The 15,402-nt window shown below is 39.3% G+C and overlaps 1 long non-coding RNA gene across 1 annotated transcript; it reads left to right on the forward strand.

Moving 5' to 3' along the window:
• The first annotated feature begins 825 nt into the window (after positions 1-825).
• LOC108352328 (uncharacterized) lies at positions 826-6,213 on the forward strand. The gene is made up of 3 exons (XR_001840495.3): positions 826-3,746; positions 4,549-4,601; positions 6,017-6,213. It is a non-coding gene; the product is annotated as an uncharacterized LOC108352328 (long non-coding RNA).
• Positions 6,214-15,402: the final 9,189 nt, after the last annotated feature.

The following is a 15,402-nucleotide window of genomic DNA, read 5'->3' on the forward strand; positions in this document are numbered from 1 at the left end:
TGTGCACCCATTCCACAGATCATGTTAGGAATCTTTGTGAGTCCCTTCTTTTGGCTATATGGGTCTTGGGATCTTTTATAGCACCAGCAAAATGCTATCACACACTAGTTTCTGTTTCTTCCCCAATTATTACCAAATTGCTACAGTTATTGGTTCTCATATCTGCTACTCAAGTTGATTTTGATTCCTTGAAGAGTAGGAATCATGATATAGTAATCTTAGTTCTCCTGAACCTGTTAGTAAGTTAGACATATGATGGGTACTTGTTGGTTTATCCACCTAATATAATGCCTGAAACAGTTAATGCAGGATAAAGAGCTGTTAAGATATTTAATGAACAAGTTCCTGGCTGCTCCAGCTTATCTACGATCCTTGCCAGTCCAGCACCAGGATTGCTGAATACCACTGATACTGTTATCGGCTAGGAATCAGCACAGTTGCTGTGGCTGTACCCCAAACAGCCCTCTTCCTTCACAACCACCACCACCACCACCACCATCACTGCTAGTTCCAAACTCTAGTGTGCTGTGAACCCTGCCCCTCACCTTCACTCTGGCTGGTTCCTGTGGGATATTATTTATCGCATTGTTTTGTATTCTACTTATGTGGAATCCCCATTTTTTTTTTCTGAGCCCTCCTGATGATAATTGTCTCTTGATCCTGATGGTTTCTGCTTTATTAAACTTCCATCAAGTCTTCAGTTGAGTAGGTGGTACTACTTTTCTTGACAGGGGAATGTCATGTCATGATTCCATCAACTGGCTTGCTCATTCTGCTGTCAGAAGCAGCCTCTGCATTTATCGGCAAGGAGCCATGTATAGTAACTCTACTTCCCCCTCTTTCACCATGACTGATAACTCATGTATAATTCAGACACTCATTTGCCACCTTCCGGCCCACTCAGAGCTTTATAAGATCTTCTCATCCCTATTGACTTAGTTCATAAGATTTTGTTATCTTTGGGAAATGTAAAAATGCTGATTGTACTTCAATTTTATTTTTGGAAAAATTATTTACATTTCTGTGTTGTTTGCCTATGCACACATGTATGTGTATGGACATTCAAGTCATGGCACACATAGGGAGGTCAGAGGACAACTTGCAGGAGTTAGTTCTCTCTACCATGTAGGTCCAGGCTTCAAATTCAGATCGGCAGGCATGGTGTGTGGAAGACAGAGGTCAAGTTTGGGCATAATTCCGATGAAAGTTCTCCACCTTGTTTTTTGATATGGCTTCTCTCACTGAGCCTAAAGCTCTTCTGTTCTGCTAGATTGGCCATCTAGTAACCCACGGGGATCCTCCTGTCTTCTCCTGAGGCACTGGGGTTAGAACTATCCATTCCTAGCTTTGTATTGACACATGGGAACCAAGAATTCAAACTCGGATTCTTACACTTGTGTACCAATCACTCTAAAGACTAGCCATCTCCTCAGCCCACTTAATGCTCTTAATTCACCTTTATTTAATAGCTAATGTTGAAAATCTTTTCATAAACTTATTTTTCATTTATTTATTTTTCTCAGTAAGGTGATTGTCTTTCATGATTTTGGCTTATTTTATAATAAAATTGTTTGCTCTTTTAATGTTGAAATGTGAAATGTATAGATTCCAGATACTGTTCCTTTGCTGAATGTATAGTTTGTGGATATTTTTACCTGCCTTTATTTATTTTGTGTTTCCTTCTAAATAAATTTCAGTTTTTACTTACAAGTTTTAAAATTAAAACATTAAGTTACATTAGGACATTTCAAGTAAAATTTCTATGTATTTATGTTATTCTCCATCTTTTCATGCCTGTGTTTATCTCCCTTATAATCTTCCACAGCCTCTTTTTCTTTTTTTTAACTTTACATGTCTTGTTGCCCACCCCCTCACCTTTCCTCAACAACTGTATCCCTCCTCTAGTAGCCTCCTTACTGGCTTCATAAGCTACACCGGCACTGACCTCTCACTAGTACATGGAGACATTTTAAGCTATGAACCACATATGAGAGACAATTATAATATACTTTCTAGATCTATCCATTTCTGAAATTTTCATGATTTCATTGGTTTTTACAGTGAGTAAAGTGATGTTGTGTGTCTATGTACCACATTTTCACTAACCATTCATCTGTTATGGAGATCTAGGCTGTTACCATTTCCTAACTATTTTAAGTTATGCAGCAATAAACATGAATGTACAAATGTCTTTGTGGCAGACTATAGAGTCCTTTCGATCTATCCAAACATGGAATGGATGGATAACTGGTTCTATATTTTTTCCAGAATTATTCATATTATGAATATGTCATTCATCCATAATGGCTATATTTGTTTACACTTTTGCCAACAGTGAATAAGAGCTCCTCCTTCCCCATATTCCCACCAGCACTGGATGTTGTGTCTTTTCTTTATGGTAGCTATTCTGACACAGGCGAGCTAGAATCTCATTGCTTTTAACTGGATTTCCCTGGTGGCTAATGATATTGAACATGTCTTTTGCTTATTGGCTTGCTTTGTTTTGTTTTAGTGGAGGTTTAATATATTTTAGTTATATTGTAGGTATTAATCCCTTGTTTGAAGTATCTCCCATTCTATAGGCAGTCTGCTTACTTTGTTGATTGTTTGCTGGGCAGAAAGTGTTTAATTTCATGAAGTCCTATTGTTAATTCTTGGGCCACTTCCTGTACTACTGGAGTTCTGTTCTTAAAACTCTTGCCTATCCCTAAACCTATACTTTGAAGTGAATTCTCTATGTCTACAGCAGTTTCTGAATTTCAGGCTTTATGTTCAATTAATTTTGAATTTATTTTTGCATAAAGTTAGAGATATGCAGTTAATTCCATTCTTCTACAGATGGATATCCACTCTTCCTCCTTATAGTGCTTTTTTTTATTATTCAAATAATTCAGAAGTCAAAGATTAAAATAATTTACTTTGCTTCCTTATCCAGGGTCTCCAAGACCATCCTAGGTTTGGTGATTTGTTGAAAGGACTGAAAGGGCCCATAACTAATATTTATTATCAGGAAAGGATATCAAGAAAGATTATCAAGTTTGACAGGTATATAGACAAAGTCATGAGGAAATCCAACTCATGTTTCCAAGAGCCCTCTTCAAGTCTAGTCACAAAAGATATGCTTAATTCCTTAAGCAACAAATCATGACATGTCAAGTTAGCTGTTTATTGGGTGGGATCATTAGAGATGTAACACCTCAAAGTTTTATTGAATACTACTATTAAAGGTATTCTTAACATGGCAAATACCCAATTTCTAGGCTACCAAAAGAAAATCATTTTTTACAGCATGTTCTAATTTAAATGGCCCCATGTAACAGACTACATGTTAAAAGCTGGGCTGCCATCTTGTGGTGCTATGAGGAGGCAGCAAAACTTTCAGGAGATCTCATTGAGACCACACCTCTGAAGCACTTACTGCAGTACTGCTCCCCTTCTCTCTCATCTATCTGTCTGTCTGTCTATCTATCTATCTATCTATCTATCTATCTATCTATCTATCTATCTATCATCTGTCCATCTGTCCATCCATCCATCCATCCATCCATCCATCCATCCATCCATCCATCCATCTGCTTTCTGGCACCCATGATAGGTGAGCAGATTTATTCTAAACTATGCTGTCTGCAATGATGTTCTGCCTCATCACAGGTTCTAAGACAGCAGATTGAACCAGCAGTGAACTGAAAGTCCTAAAGCCATGAGTCCTAAGGAATTATTTCTTCGTTTTAAGATGGCTATCTCAGGTATTTTATCACACGATGCACAGCTGATGAATACACTATGCAAACCACACTGGGTCATATAAAAATTTAAGTTAGTCTGATAATTAAGGAAAAATTACATTACTGCAGGAACTCTTTTATTATGTGAGTTCTCAGAGGCCAGCAAATAACCATTCTTTTGTGATCAGTCTTTTCTATAGTTAGTCATCAGTATACTTAAGTATGGTTCAATCCCTTGGACAAGATGTTTATATCTTTATTATCAATAGAACCCCAGATAACAGGATGAAATCAACGTACAGTATTGATTTCATTTGAAATGCAAGAGTTGCGTATTTAGACTGCTGAAAAAATCCCATTAACTGTAATAATTAATCTTAGACATTAGATTCTTGAGTGGGGGAGTGAAGGCAGGCCACCCAGCCCTGCTGCTGCATCCACAGCAGTATAAGGTGTGATCCTAGGTTCTGCTGTTAGTTTATGTCACAACCTCTTCTCCTGGTATTCGAGAGCTGTTGTGAAAAGCACATCATGTCTTCTTTAGGGAAGACATCTGCAGCTCCCCAAGTTCTGGGATATTAAAAAATCTTCCATCACAAAATCAGTTCAGAATAGCCCTTTTAATTTCATAGAAGTTCCCTGAACTATATATAGTTTGGGACAGGCTAAGTGTTTGAATGGTTCTTCAAACCAGCTCTATGATATTTTTATTACTGAGTTAATTAGGACAGAGTGATTTTATTAAGACAAAAATCAGTATGCTTCATTCAAAGTCTACCACTTTACCCTTTTACAGTGATTACTTTTCTTATCTTTTACTTAGAAAGGTGGATTGCAAGAAGAATGAGATGATTTATACAGGAAACCTTTCTTCAGGTAGGTCTGATGACAATTGAAGCGCACAAGAGGCTGAGGCAGAAGAAAAGCTACGAGTTTGAGATTGGCCCGGGGTAGATAGTTTCAGGGTAGCCTAGCTGCAGAGGAAGACTCCTCTAAGGAAAGGAAAATTGTGCATATCTTTATACAGTCTGGCCACTAAAGCATCATGTTCTGATTAGGCCCAAATGCCTAATTGTCAAAAAGTTCAGAGTGTTCTCTGAACTCTGTCCTGCCATTTGTTTAGAAATTCAGAAAACAGCCTGGAATTGTGAGTCTGTCTGAATTAAGCTATATTCAGTTACCAGACTGATGAGAAAAATGAGTAAATTTGGTTCTCTCTCCATTGTTATTTGGAAAATCTAGAGAATCGAACAGAATAGAAGCTCTGAGACACCTCAAAGTAGGAACATTGTGTAGTCATTTCCTCCAAATTGAAACATTCATTAAGGAAGATTCATTAAGACTCAGAAAATAAATGAAACTCACAACACATAGGAAGTTTGTGAAAATTACAACATATACAAGACCCCCTCCCCAAGGTTTTTTTTATTGCTAGTAGTTGCTGGGTAGAAGAGACTTCTCTGACCTGGTGAAACTACTTGCCTCCAAGTCATGTAGAGAGTTATAAGAATTGAGCTGAAATGAATTGTCACTCATTCTGGGGTGGGATTTTCATCATTGCATCTGTCTTTGAGTTGTCTGTGCTCCTGCGAATGCTAAGTTTCCTAAGCTAGATGTGGATGAGAGCCTTTCTTTGACCTGTCTTTGGTGTCTTTATCTGGGGTAAATAAAGTGTTTGCTCATGTCTCTACGGGAATGTTACATAATAGGAGTCAACTGTCTCATCTGGTAAGGGTAGAAAAAGAGACCCGACTCCCCATGAAATGTTCTTTCCCATCTTGCACCTTCTAAGAGGGAGCACAACCTGAGATAGAGTTCTTGTGAATGTGAGTACATATTGTATTAGTTGCATCTGTATTGTTGTGATAAAACACTGTGACTAAGCCAACTTCCAGTTCTCGAGGTTTAGAATTTATGATGGTGGAATGAGGGCATGGCTGGGGCAGACACTGAGGGTTCACATCTTGATCCTTAAGCAGGAGCCAGAGAGCACGTTTGAAAAGGTTCAAGTCTGTTGAAACCTCAAAGCTTTCCCCGAGTGACACACACACCTCCAACAAGGCTATATTTCTTAATTCTTTCCAAACAATTCCACCAACTGGGGACCCTAGTATTGATGGGGGGCAATTTCATTACAACTACCACAAACATGATCATTAATGTCATGTGCCAACTTGATGTTGTGCATGAGTTACTCAGATTAAATATTGTTTTGTGCTCTGTCACTAAATGTGTTGATGGAAATATTTGAATGGGTTGACTTAATAATGAAACTTGCTCTCCCAATCTAGATGGTCATCATCTATCCACTGAAGGCTTGAATCTACCAAAGGTATAAAGTCAAGGACGGAGCAGTCTTTCCCTCTCTATTTGCCTCATTGACCTGGAACATCTCATCTAATTTTCTCCTGACTTTGAGTTGGCAATTACATTTATTTACCCTGTTCTCATGCCTTTGAAAGTAGACTAAATTACTCTAACAACTGTTTTTCTGCCTGCAGATGGTAAATCTCAAGAGTTCTCAAATTCCAAAATTATTGTGAGTCAATTCTCCAGTTGTTTATATTTCCCCTCTCTCTGTCTCTGTCTCTCTCTGTCTGTCTCTGTCTCTGTCTGTCTCTGTCTCTCTGTCTCTGTCTGTCTCTCTGTCTCTGTTTCTGTCTCTGTGTGTGTGCGCGCGTGTATGTTGCAACTCTCCTACCTGATAGTTCCCTGTCCAAATCAGTTGAGTGCTTGATTTTCCACTGGGTGAAAGGACTACCCAGTGACATTCAGTATTTTGGTTCTGTTATTCTAGAGAATCGTTGTAAAAGGGTTTATCTACATAGTTTTATAGAGAGGGCTGGTTTTGCTCCCCCAGGAGATCCTTCCTGCTTTCTTTACTGAGGTAGACAACCAACAATGAAGATATAGTTGTGAGTGCTGTTGGGCTTTTGAGAAGCAGCCCTTCACTAGCATGAGGTAGAAAGCACACATTTCCTCCAAAACAAGAAACAGAAGTGTCAGAAGCAATTTGATGCTTTAGTTCTTCTAACATAAAATGTGGTGCCATGCTGTAGGAACATTGACATGGTTTTCAAGACTATCGTCTTACTCATTTACAAAAGAAATTTTTTCTATGGTAAATAACCAAAACTCACCTGTCTGAAAGATCTCTTGGAGGCTGGCCGGATGATCTAAAGAACCTTGCTTCAAACTTGGGTGTGAGGCTTAGTAGTAAATTTCCTTGGATAAGTGATGACCTATTTGAATCTCAGTCTTCCAATTCAAGATACAACACCAGTCACCCAGTCACAAGATGCTTATGATGGAAATAGCATTTACCCACCCTGAAAATTAAACTATTTTGCTCATAGAACATTTGTTTTTGCTTGTTTGTTTTGTTTGTTTGTAAAGAACAACTCAAATGAATGCCCCAAATAATCATACACTAAGCTTTTAAACAATGGGGTGCTCATGCAGTGCAACGGTATACAGAATGAATAACTACTACTGAAGAACTATGAATACTTCTCAGAGACCTAATGTGGATAGTACACCAATCATCATCATCACCATCAGCAGCAACAGCAGCAGCAGCATTCACAATGTCATTGCAAGAAATTTCAAATACCAGCAAATTTGATATTCGGGGGCAGAGGTCAGAAGTGGTAACTTAAGGGCTTACAAGAGAGTTGGAAGACAGAGGAAGCCAATTTAGGTGCTGCAAGTGTATCCTCACCCACAGTGGTTGGTAGTGTAGGGACATGAATATGCAAAATTCATCAAGCTGATGATTAATATTTATCTATCTTAAATGCATATATTATCTTTGTGTATGTATAGGAAATATTTCAACTCAAAGTTGCCTTTGTCCCAGGATCAGTATGTTAGAAGAGTGTTCTCTTCAATGAATGGCTTTCAAATTGCAGTCACCCACCCTTTATCTGTGGTCATTTTATAACTGGCCTACAGCTAGGTCATACTCCATCGTTATTGACAACTGGAGATGTTACCACATGCTACTGGCAGCAAGGTACAGGGCAATCCAAGCAGTAGGCTGTACTTCTACCTTTAGCTGCAAGCCAAAAGCCCTGGAAGAATTGTTTGAAAGTTTTGCAATTTAAACAGACAAAGGCAAGAGGAGTGTGGGTTGAACAGTTTATAAATAGACATTGCTGAAGGCTGACTGATGATGAAATGGTTGTTTGGTAGATCTTTCTCCTCAAGGATGATAAAAAAGATTTTATCAGCTAGGCATGGTGGTACAGGCCCTAGTCCTAGAATTTGGGAGGCTGAGGGAAGGGGATCACAGGATCAAGACCAGCCTGGACTAGCTAAAGAGATCCTGACTCAAATAAACAAATAAACAGTGATGCTATTTTCAAAAATTATTTTAAAAATACTAGTTTACTCTGATCTCTGGGACAGATCCTGAGTTTTCTCAAGTCAGCCTGGCTGAGTGATATTTTTCTCTGTCTGACTTAGGCACAGACTTTTTTTTTTTTCCGGAGCTGGGGACCGAACCCAGGGCCTTGCACTTGCTAGGCAAGCGCTCTACCACTGAGCTAAATCCCGAACCCCAGGCACAGACTTTTAAGATTTTATTTCACTGTTGCAAAGAGTATAGGTGATGATGATTGTGATGTGTCTTTTGCCAGTTGGACAAGAAGCTTCTGTGATCATAGCCAGGAGGACAGGGATGACACCACACTTTGGAACCACAACTTGTCTAAGATACCAAAGATGCCAGTTATAGGAAATTCTCCCTGTCCAACCCACTGAGTTACCCCAGAACTGGAAAAAGCTGGAATGGGATCAGGAGACTCATCTTAGAGAATGTTTAAGGAAACTGTTGGTTTAAAATAAGTACTTCCAACTCTGTTTCGCCCTTTTTTGAGTCTTTATAGTATCCTGTAAAGAGCTTAACTTTTGTATACTAGATAATGACTTTTTCATTTTTTAGTAATCAAAGCTAACTTTATTGTTCATACAGCTCTGGATAAGACAAACCATCATACTGAGTGACAAGGTTCAGACCGACAGAAAGAAAGCTGTTGTGTGTGAAAGCCTTTCAGAGGCAGCTGTGCTAAGCTATGCTAACTACAAATCAAGGTTGTTTTGTTTTCCAACTGGATGGGCTCAGGAAAGACATGACTGCCCCCAGCAGAAACCTTATCTAGTTATGTCATCAGGAGAGTTACTGCAATTGTTCCAGGGCACTGTGACATTGAAATATTGGCTGAATAGTAACCCTTAAAATAAAACACTCCCTTAGAATGTGCTATGCATTTTATCTCCACTGTCTTGCCTGCTGTATATGTACCCCAGTGTAAACCACCCTTTTTGTGTCTTGGTGAATGTTTTCATTACCTGCTCATTGTTACCACTATCCCACACGGCATTTGGATAGTCAGGAAGAGGGAGTCTGTCTTGGCCACTTATTACTCTGTGTCTGTTGTTCATGTAAAAGCCATAGCTTTTGTCTTAAAGAGGATAAGAGATAGTTTGTTTATTATGGATCCGTTTTGAGTGAACATGGCCCAGGAGTGCAGATTTTGTTTACTCCGAATTCCTTGTTCTAACATGGAAGCAGTTTCATGAAGTTTTTATATTTTAACAGGACAAAGGAAACCATAAGGTAAAAGCATGTAACAGACGCTCACAAAGACACTAAGCAAGACACTTTCTTCTCACTGACCTTCCTCCAAGACTGATCACATATTAGGCCACAAAGCAACTCTCAACACATAAAAGAGAATTGAATTAACACCCTATAACCTATGATTATCATGGACTGAAGCTGGGTATCTCCAACAGTAGAGATGGCAGAAAGTATAAAACACATGAAAGCTGAAAACTCATCACTGAAAATTTAGCCAAAACAGAAATCAAGAAGGAAATTAGAACTTTTTAGAATTATATGAAAATGAAAACAAAATATACCCAAGCCTATGGGACACAATGAAGGCAGTCCTAAGAAGCAAGTTCATAATACTAACTGCTTATATTGCACACAGACAAACAAAACAAAACAGAAACCTATGGAGAATTCATATTAGAAACTTTACAATACAATTGAAAACTAGGAAAACAAGAAATAATAACCTAAAAGAGTAGATAAGAAGAAATAACCAAACTCAGAGCTGAAATCAATAAAGTAGAAACAAATAATCAGCAATGGGAAAAGACCAAAAGCCAATGAGCATCCTCGCTCGTTGGTTCTTGAAAATATTGAAATCTTGGTTCTTGAAATCTTGACAAGATTTCTCTTAGTCAATTTAGCCAAAGGTTGGAGAGATTATAAATCACTAAAATTAGAAATGAAAAGAGGGACATTACAACAGACACAAAGGAAATTTAGAGAATTATACGACATAGTTTAAAAAACATCTGTACTCCACTAAACCGAAAAACCTAAAAGAAATGAATAAATTCCTTAATCTATTAAAGTTAAATCAAGATGAATCAAACAATCTGAATAAACCCATAACACCTAGTGAAATAGAAACAGTAAATTAAAATCCCTCAACCAAGAAAAAGCCTAGGACCAGATGAATTAAGTGCAGAATTCTACCAAACTTTTCAAGCTATTCTACAAGACAAAAACTCAAGGACCCACCTGTGTCCAGAGCTGGGCCTTTCCCACAGAAGACTCTCCCTCCCAAGCCCTCAGCCCACAGGAGAGACTCACCAGGAGAGCACATGGCTCAGGAGCAGGGCAGCCTGGGACTGGCCCCTTCTGGTCTCCATCTGTGTCTAGAGCAAACCTGCCCACAGAAAGCTGATCTGACAAGAGCGATCTCACTCCTAAGATCACAGGCTCACAGGCCCACAGGAGATACACGCTCCAGTCGAGACAACTAGACCAACTAACACCAGAGATAACTAGATGGCAAGAGGCAAGCACAGGAACCTAAGCAACAGAACCAAGACTACATGGCATCATCAGAACCCAGATCTCCCACCACAGCAAATACTGGATATCCAAACACAGAAAAAGTGAGATTTGGATTTAAAATCACATCTCATGATGATGTTAGAGGACTTTAAGAAGGGCATAAATAACTCCCTTAAAGAAATATAGAACAACACAAGTAAACAAGTAGAAGCCTTTAAAGAGGAAACACACACAAAAAAAAATCCCTTAAAGAATTACAGGAAAACACAACCAAACAGGTAAAGGAATTAAACAAAACCGCCAAGGATCTAAAAACGGAAATAGAAACAATAAAGAAATCATAAAGGGAGACAACCCTGGAGACAGAAAACCTAGGAAAGATATCAGGAGTCATAGACACAAGCATCACCAACAGAATACAAGAGATAGAAGAGAGAATCTCAGGGGCAGAAGATACCATAGAAAACATCAACACAACCATCAAAGATAATATAAAAGGCAAAAAGCTCCTAACCCAAAACATACAGGAAATCCAGGACACAATAAGAAGATCAAACCAGAGAATAATAGGTATAGAAGAGAATGAAGATTCCCAACTTAAAGGGCCAGTAAATATCCTCAACAAAATTATAGAAGAAAACTTCCCTAACCTAAAGAAAGAGATGCCCATAAACATACAAAAAGTCTACAGAACTTCAAATAGATTGGACCAGAAAAGAAATTCCTCCCGTCACATAATAGTCAAAACACCAAATACACAAAACAAAGAAAGAATATTAAATGCAGTAAAGGAAAAAAAGTCAAGTAAAATATAAAGGCAGACCTATAAGAATTACACCAGACTTCTTACCAGAGACTATGAAAGCCAGAAGATCCTGGACAGATGTCATACAGACCCTAAGAGAACACAAATGCTGGCTCAGGCTACTATATCCAGCAAAACCCTCAATTACTATATATGGAGAAACTGAAATATTCCATAAAAAAATTTATACAATATCTTTCCACAAATCCAGAGAGAGAGAGACAGAGACAGAGACAGACAGAGACAGAGAGGGACAGACAGACAGAGAGACAGAGACAGACAAAGAGAGAGACAGAGAGAGAAGCTGAGTGGGTAGGAGAGTGGAGAGAAATTTGGAGGGGTTGTGGGATATGAACAAATATGATCAAAATATATTTTATGAGAAAAAATTTAATAAAAAAGAGGAGTTAAAATTTTCTACATCAGAAACTCTGCATATTCCTGTGGACCACTTGGAGATGGCATTTTCTTTTCTGGTGGGATCCAGTTGAAAGTCATCCTCAAACATGTCTAGACCCTAATGGACAAGATTCTTTTTTCACTTTCTCAGTTCTCAATAGGATTTTACGAGCTTCCTCTGCTGACTCAAGATCCTACAGGACCAAGTGGATTTCAGGGACTTAATCCTGGGCCTATTTATCTGGAAAGAGTTAAATTGTCCCTACACTGAGAACATTACTTACTTCAAGCTATGGCCCCTGATTTTATTCATATTCCTCAATGTTGAAGGGCTCTTCTCCTGGGAGTGGGATGTATATTCTTTCTGATTGTCTATCTAATGGACATTTATTTACCTATTCCCAATATTCACTCTGTGGTGTCATTTAACTCTTCTGTCTTTTTTCACTCTGTCTCTCCTGTTTTCAGGCCCCAGAGCCTATTACAAATTTTTTTTCAAATTTACAAATTTGTAAATTTACAAATGCCAACTACCTTCCTAAATATTGAAATTTGGTTCATAGAAGACTACTGGCTTTGCATACTTTTAATCCTTCATTAGACTTCCAATGCTTACCCTGCTGATTAACAATTTCTCCATATATTTTTCCAGTGGATCCATATCTTGCTGGACTTTACACCATTTCCAAGGTACTCATGATGAATATAAAATCAAATTATGCTTCTTTACACAAAGACTCCAGCCAGTAATGTAAACTGAAGTGTTTCTGGTAGTTTTTCTTGACAGTGCAGCCATGATGACAAAGTGCACTTGGGTGTTCAGAACCAAGGCTGCAGAGAAGCTGTGTGGTACAACACATGTGGACATGAAGATAGATTCATTTCACACTTTATTTTAAATTAATCTTTGGTTATTGTGTACTCAGAAACAACAACAACTTCTTCTTCTTCTTCTTCTTCTTCTTCTTCTTCTTCTTCTTCTTCTTCTTCTTCTTCTTCTTCTTCTTCTTCTTCTTCTTCCCCTCCTCCTCCCTCTCCTTCCTTCCTTCCTTTCTTTCTTTCTTTCTTCCTTCCTTCCTTCCTTTCTTTCTTTCTAATGTGTGAAAATACACTGTCACTCTCTTCAGACATACCAGAAGAGGGTATCAAATTTCATTATAGATGATTGTGAGCCATCATGTGGTTGCTGAGAATTGAAGTCAAGACTTCTGGAAGAGCAAGCAGTGCTTTTAACCACTGAAGCAGCTCTCCAGCACCAGAAACTTCTATACTATTGTCAATTCTACCATGAACTCTATGACAAATTACATTATAACATATCAAGTCATGACTCACAGTTTAAGAAGCTATGCTATAGGAGTAGATTCAGTGAAACTCAAAAATGGAATATTTTAAGCTTCAAAGAGTTTTGTCTTACAATCTTTGTTTAGCTAGCTTATGCTTTATGATTGGATCTTCGTGAGTGCTTTGCATTGGTTTATTGTGAAACAGCAGTCAGAACAGGACCTGCCCATTTCCTGCATTAGAAAAAGAATTCTGATCATTGTAAAATGTGTTGTTCCCTAAAAGGATGTCCAGTGCATGGTGTTGAGCTTATCTTTATCAATTATGAAAGTTACTGCTTAACACATCGGACACTTGAATTCATTTTTCTTAATGCTGTTTCAATATATGACTAGTTGATTCATTTACAGTCCTCTTGGCTCTAATGATAGCATAAAACTATGCTATAAAATTTTCTGCACATAAATATTTTAGACTAATTCCTAAACACTGCTGCAGGTGACTGGGGCCATAGCTGGTTGATACATGATCCTGAAGAGAGGAAGAAGAGTCTCTGTGATTCTCAAGGCATCTGTAGGAAGCTGGCCCATGGAGGCATACATCCTGCCTACTGCAGAGCTGCCCTTCCACAACATATGCACTCAGCACACTGAGAGACCCAGAAGACTCTCCACTGCAATGGAGGTTAGAAGAGAGAAAGGTCCTGCAAATGACTGGTGCCTGGTAGCTTTCACAGGGGCAGGGGGTTCTGCACAGGCACCTGAGGATTGACTCATCCTGAAAACAGAGGCAGAGTAGGGTACTGTGGGAACAGGGGAGAGGTGTGAGGCCCACCTCAGGCCTACCCATCAGCCTGGAGTGTGAGTTCAAGGTGCTGGCTGGGTCCTATTGGGAGGATGGGCAGGGATGGAGGAGCCCCTGGACTTGCTCAGGCATGGGTCAGCAGATCAGGCCCAGGTACAGGTTCAGTGGCTCTGGCCCAGTATAGTCAGGGCACTCATATTCCTAAGGTGAAAGATAGGTTATTGCACCTGGCCCCTCCCACCACCGAGAAAGAAGCATAACCTTTAGTGAGTTTATTTGGATTCTGGAGACAGCACATTTCTTGCGTTTGTAACTCAGGTCCAAATACCAAATGACTCAAAAGCTCCTAGCTTTGTGTGGGGCCTGGAACAGGAGGAGGCTCTTCAACAGGTCCAGGCTGTCATGCAGGCTGCTCTACCACTTGGACCATATGATCCAGCAGACCCAATGAATGCTACTTGAGGTAGTGGCAGATAGAGATACTGTGTGGAGCCTTGGCAGACCTCTGTAGCTGAATCACAGAAGAGACCTTTGGGATTTTGGAGCAAAGCTCTACCATCATCTGCAGACAACTATTCTCCCTTTGAAAAACAGTTCTTGGCCTGCTATTGGGCCTTAGTGGAAACTGATACCAAGTTATCATATGACCTGAACAGCCAACATGAGCTGGGTGTTATTGAACTTACTTAAGTTATAAAGTAAGATATGCACAGGAGCAGTCTATTATCAATTGGAAATGATGTATACCTGATCAGGCAGAGACCCTGAAAGCACAAGCAAGTTACATGAAGAAGTTTCCCAAATGCCTTTGCTTTCTAGTCCTGTTACAATGCTGTCTGCTGCCAAGCATGAATCTATTGCCTCATGGGGGTATTCCCTATGATTGGTTGATTGAGGAAAAGAAGACTAGGACCTGGTTTACTGCTGGTTCTCCACATTATGTAGGCGCCACCCAGAAATGGACAGCTGAAGCATTACAACCCCTTTCTGGGACAACCTTGAAAGATACTTCTGAGGGGATATCTTGCAGTACTCATGGTATTACAGTTTGGAAGAAGAAATGGCCAGATGTACCATTGTTCACTGACTCATGGGCTGTAGCCAATGGATTGGCTGGATGGTCAAGGACTCAGAAAGATCATGATTGGAAAATTGGTGAGAAGAAGTATGTGGATAAATCTCTCCAAATGGGCAAAGGATGTGAAGATATTTGTGTCCCATATAAACGTTCATCAAAAGGTGACCTCAGTTGAGGAAGAGTTCAATAGTTAAGTGGATAAGGTGACCCAGTCTGTGGATAGTTAGCTTCTTTCCCTAGCCATCCCTGTCTTTTCTCAATAGGCACATGAACAAAGTGGACATGGTGGCAGAGATGGGGGTTATGCTTGGGCTCAGCATGTACGTCCACTCACCAAGGCTGACTTGATTACAGTTGCTGCTGAATGCCAGATCTGCCAACAGCAGAGACTAACACTGAACTCCAGATATGACACTATTCCTGGACC

This window comes from Rattus norvegicus, chromosome 11, assembly GCF_036323735.1.
Source record: "Rattus norvegicus strain BN/NHsdMcwi chromosome 11, GRCr8, whole genome shotgun sequence".
NCBI classification, from domain to species: Eukaryota; Metazoa; Chordata; class Mammalia; order Rodentia; family Muridae; genus Rattus; species Rattus norvegicus.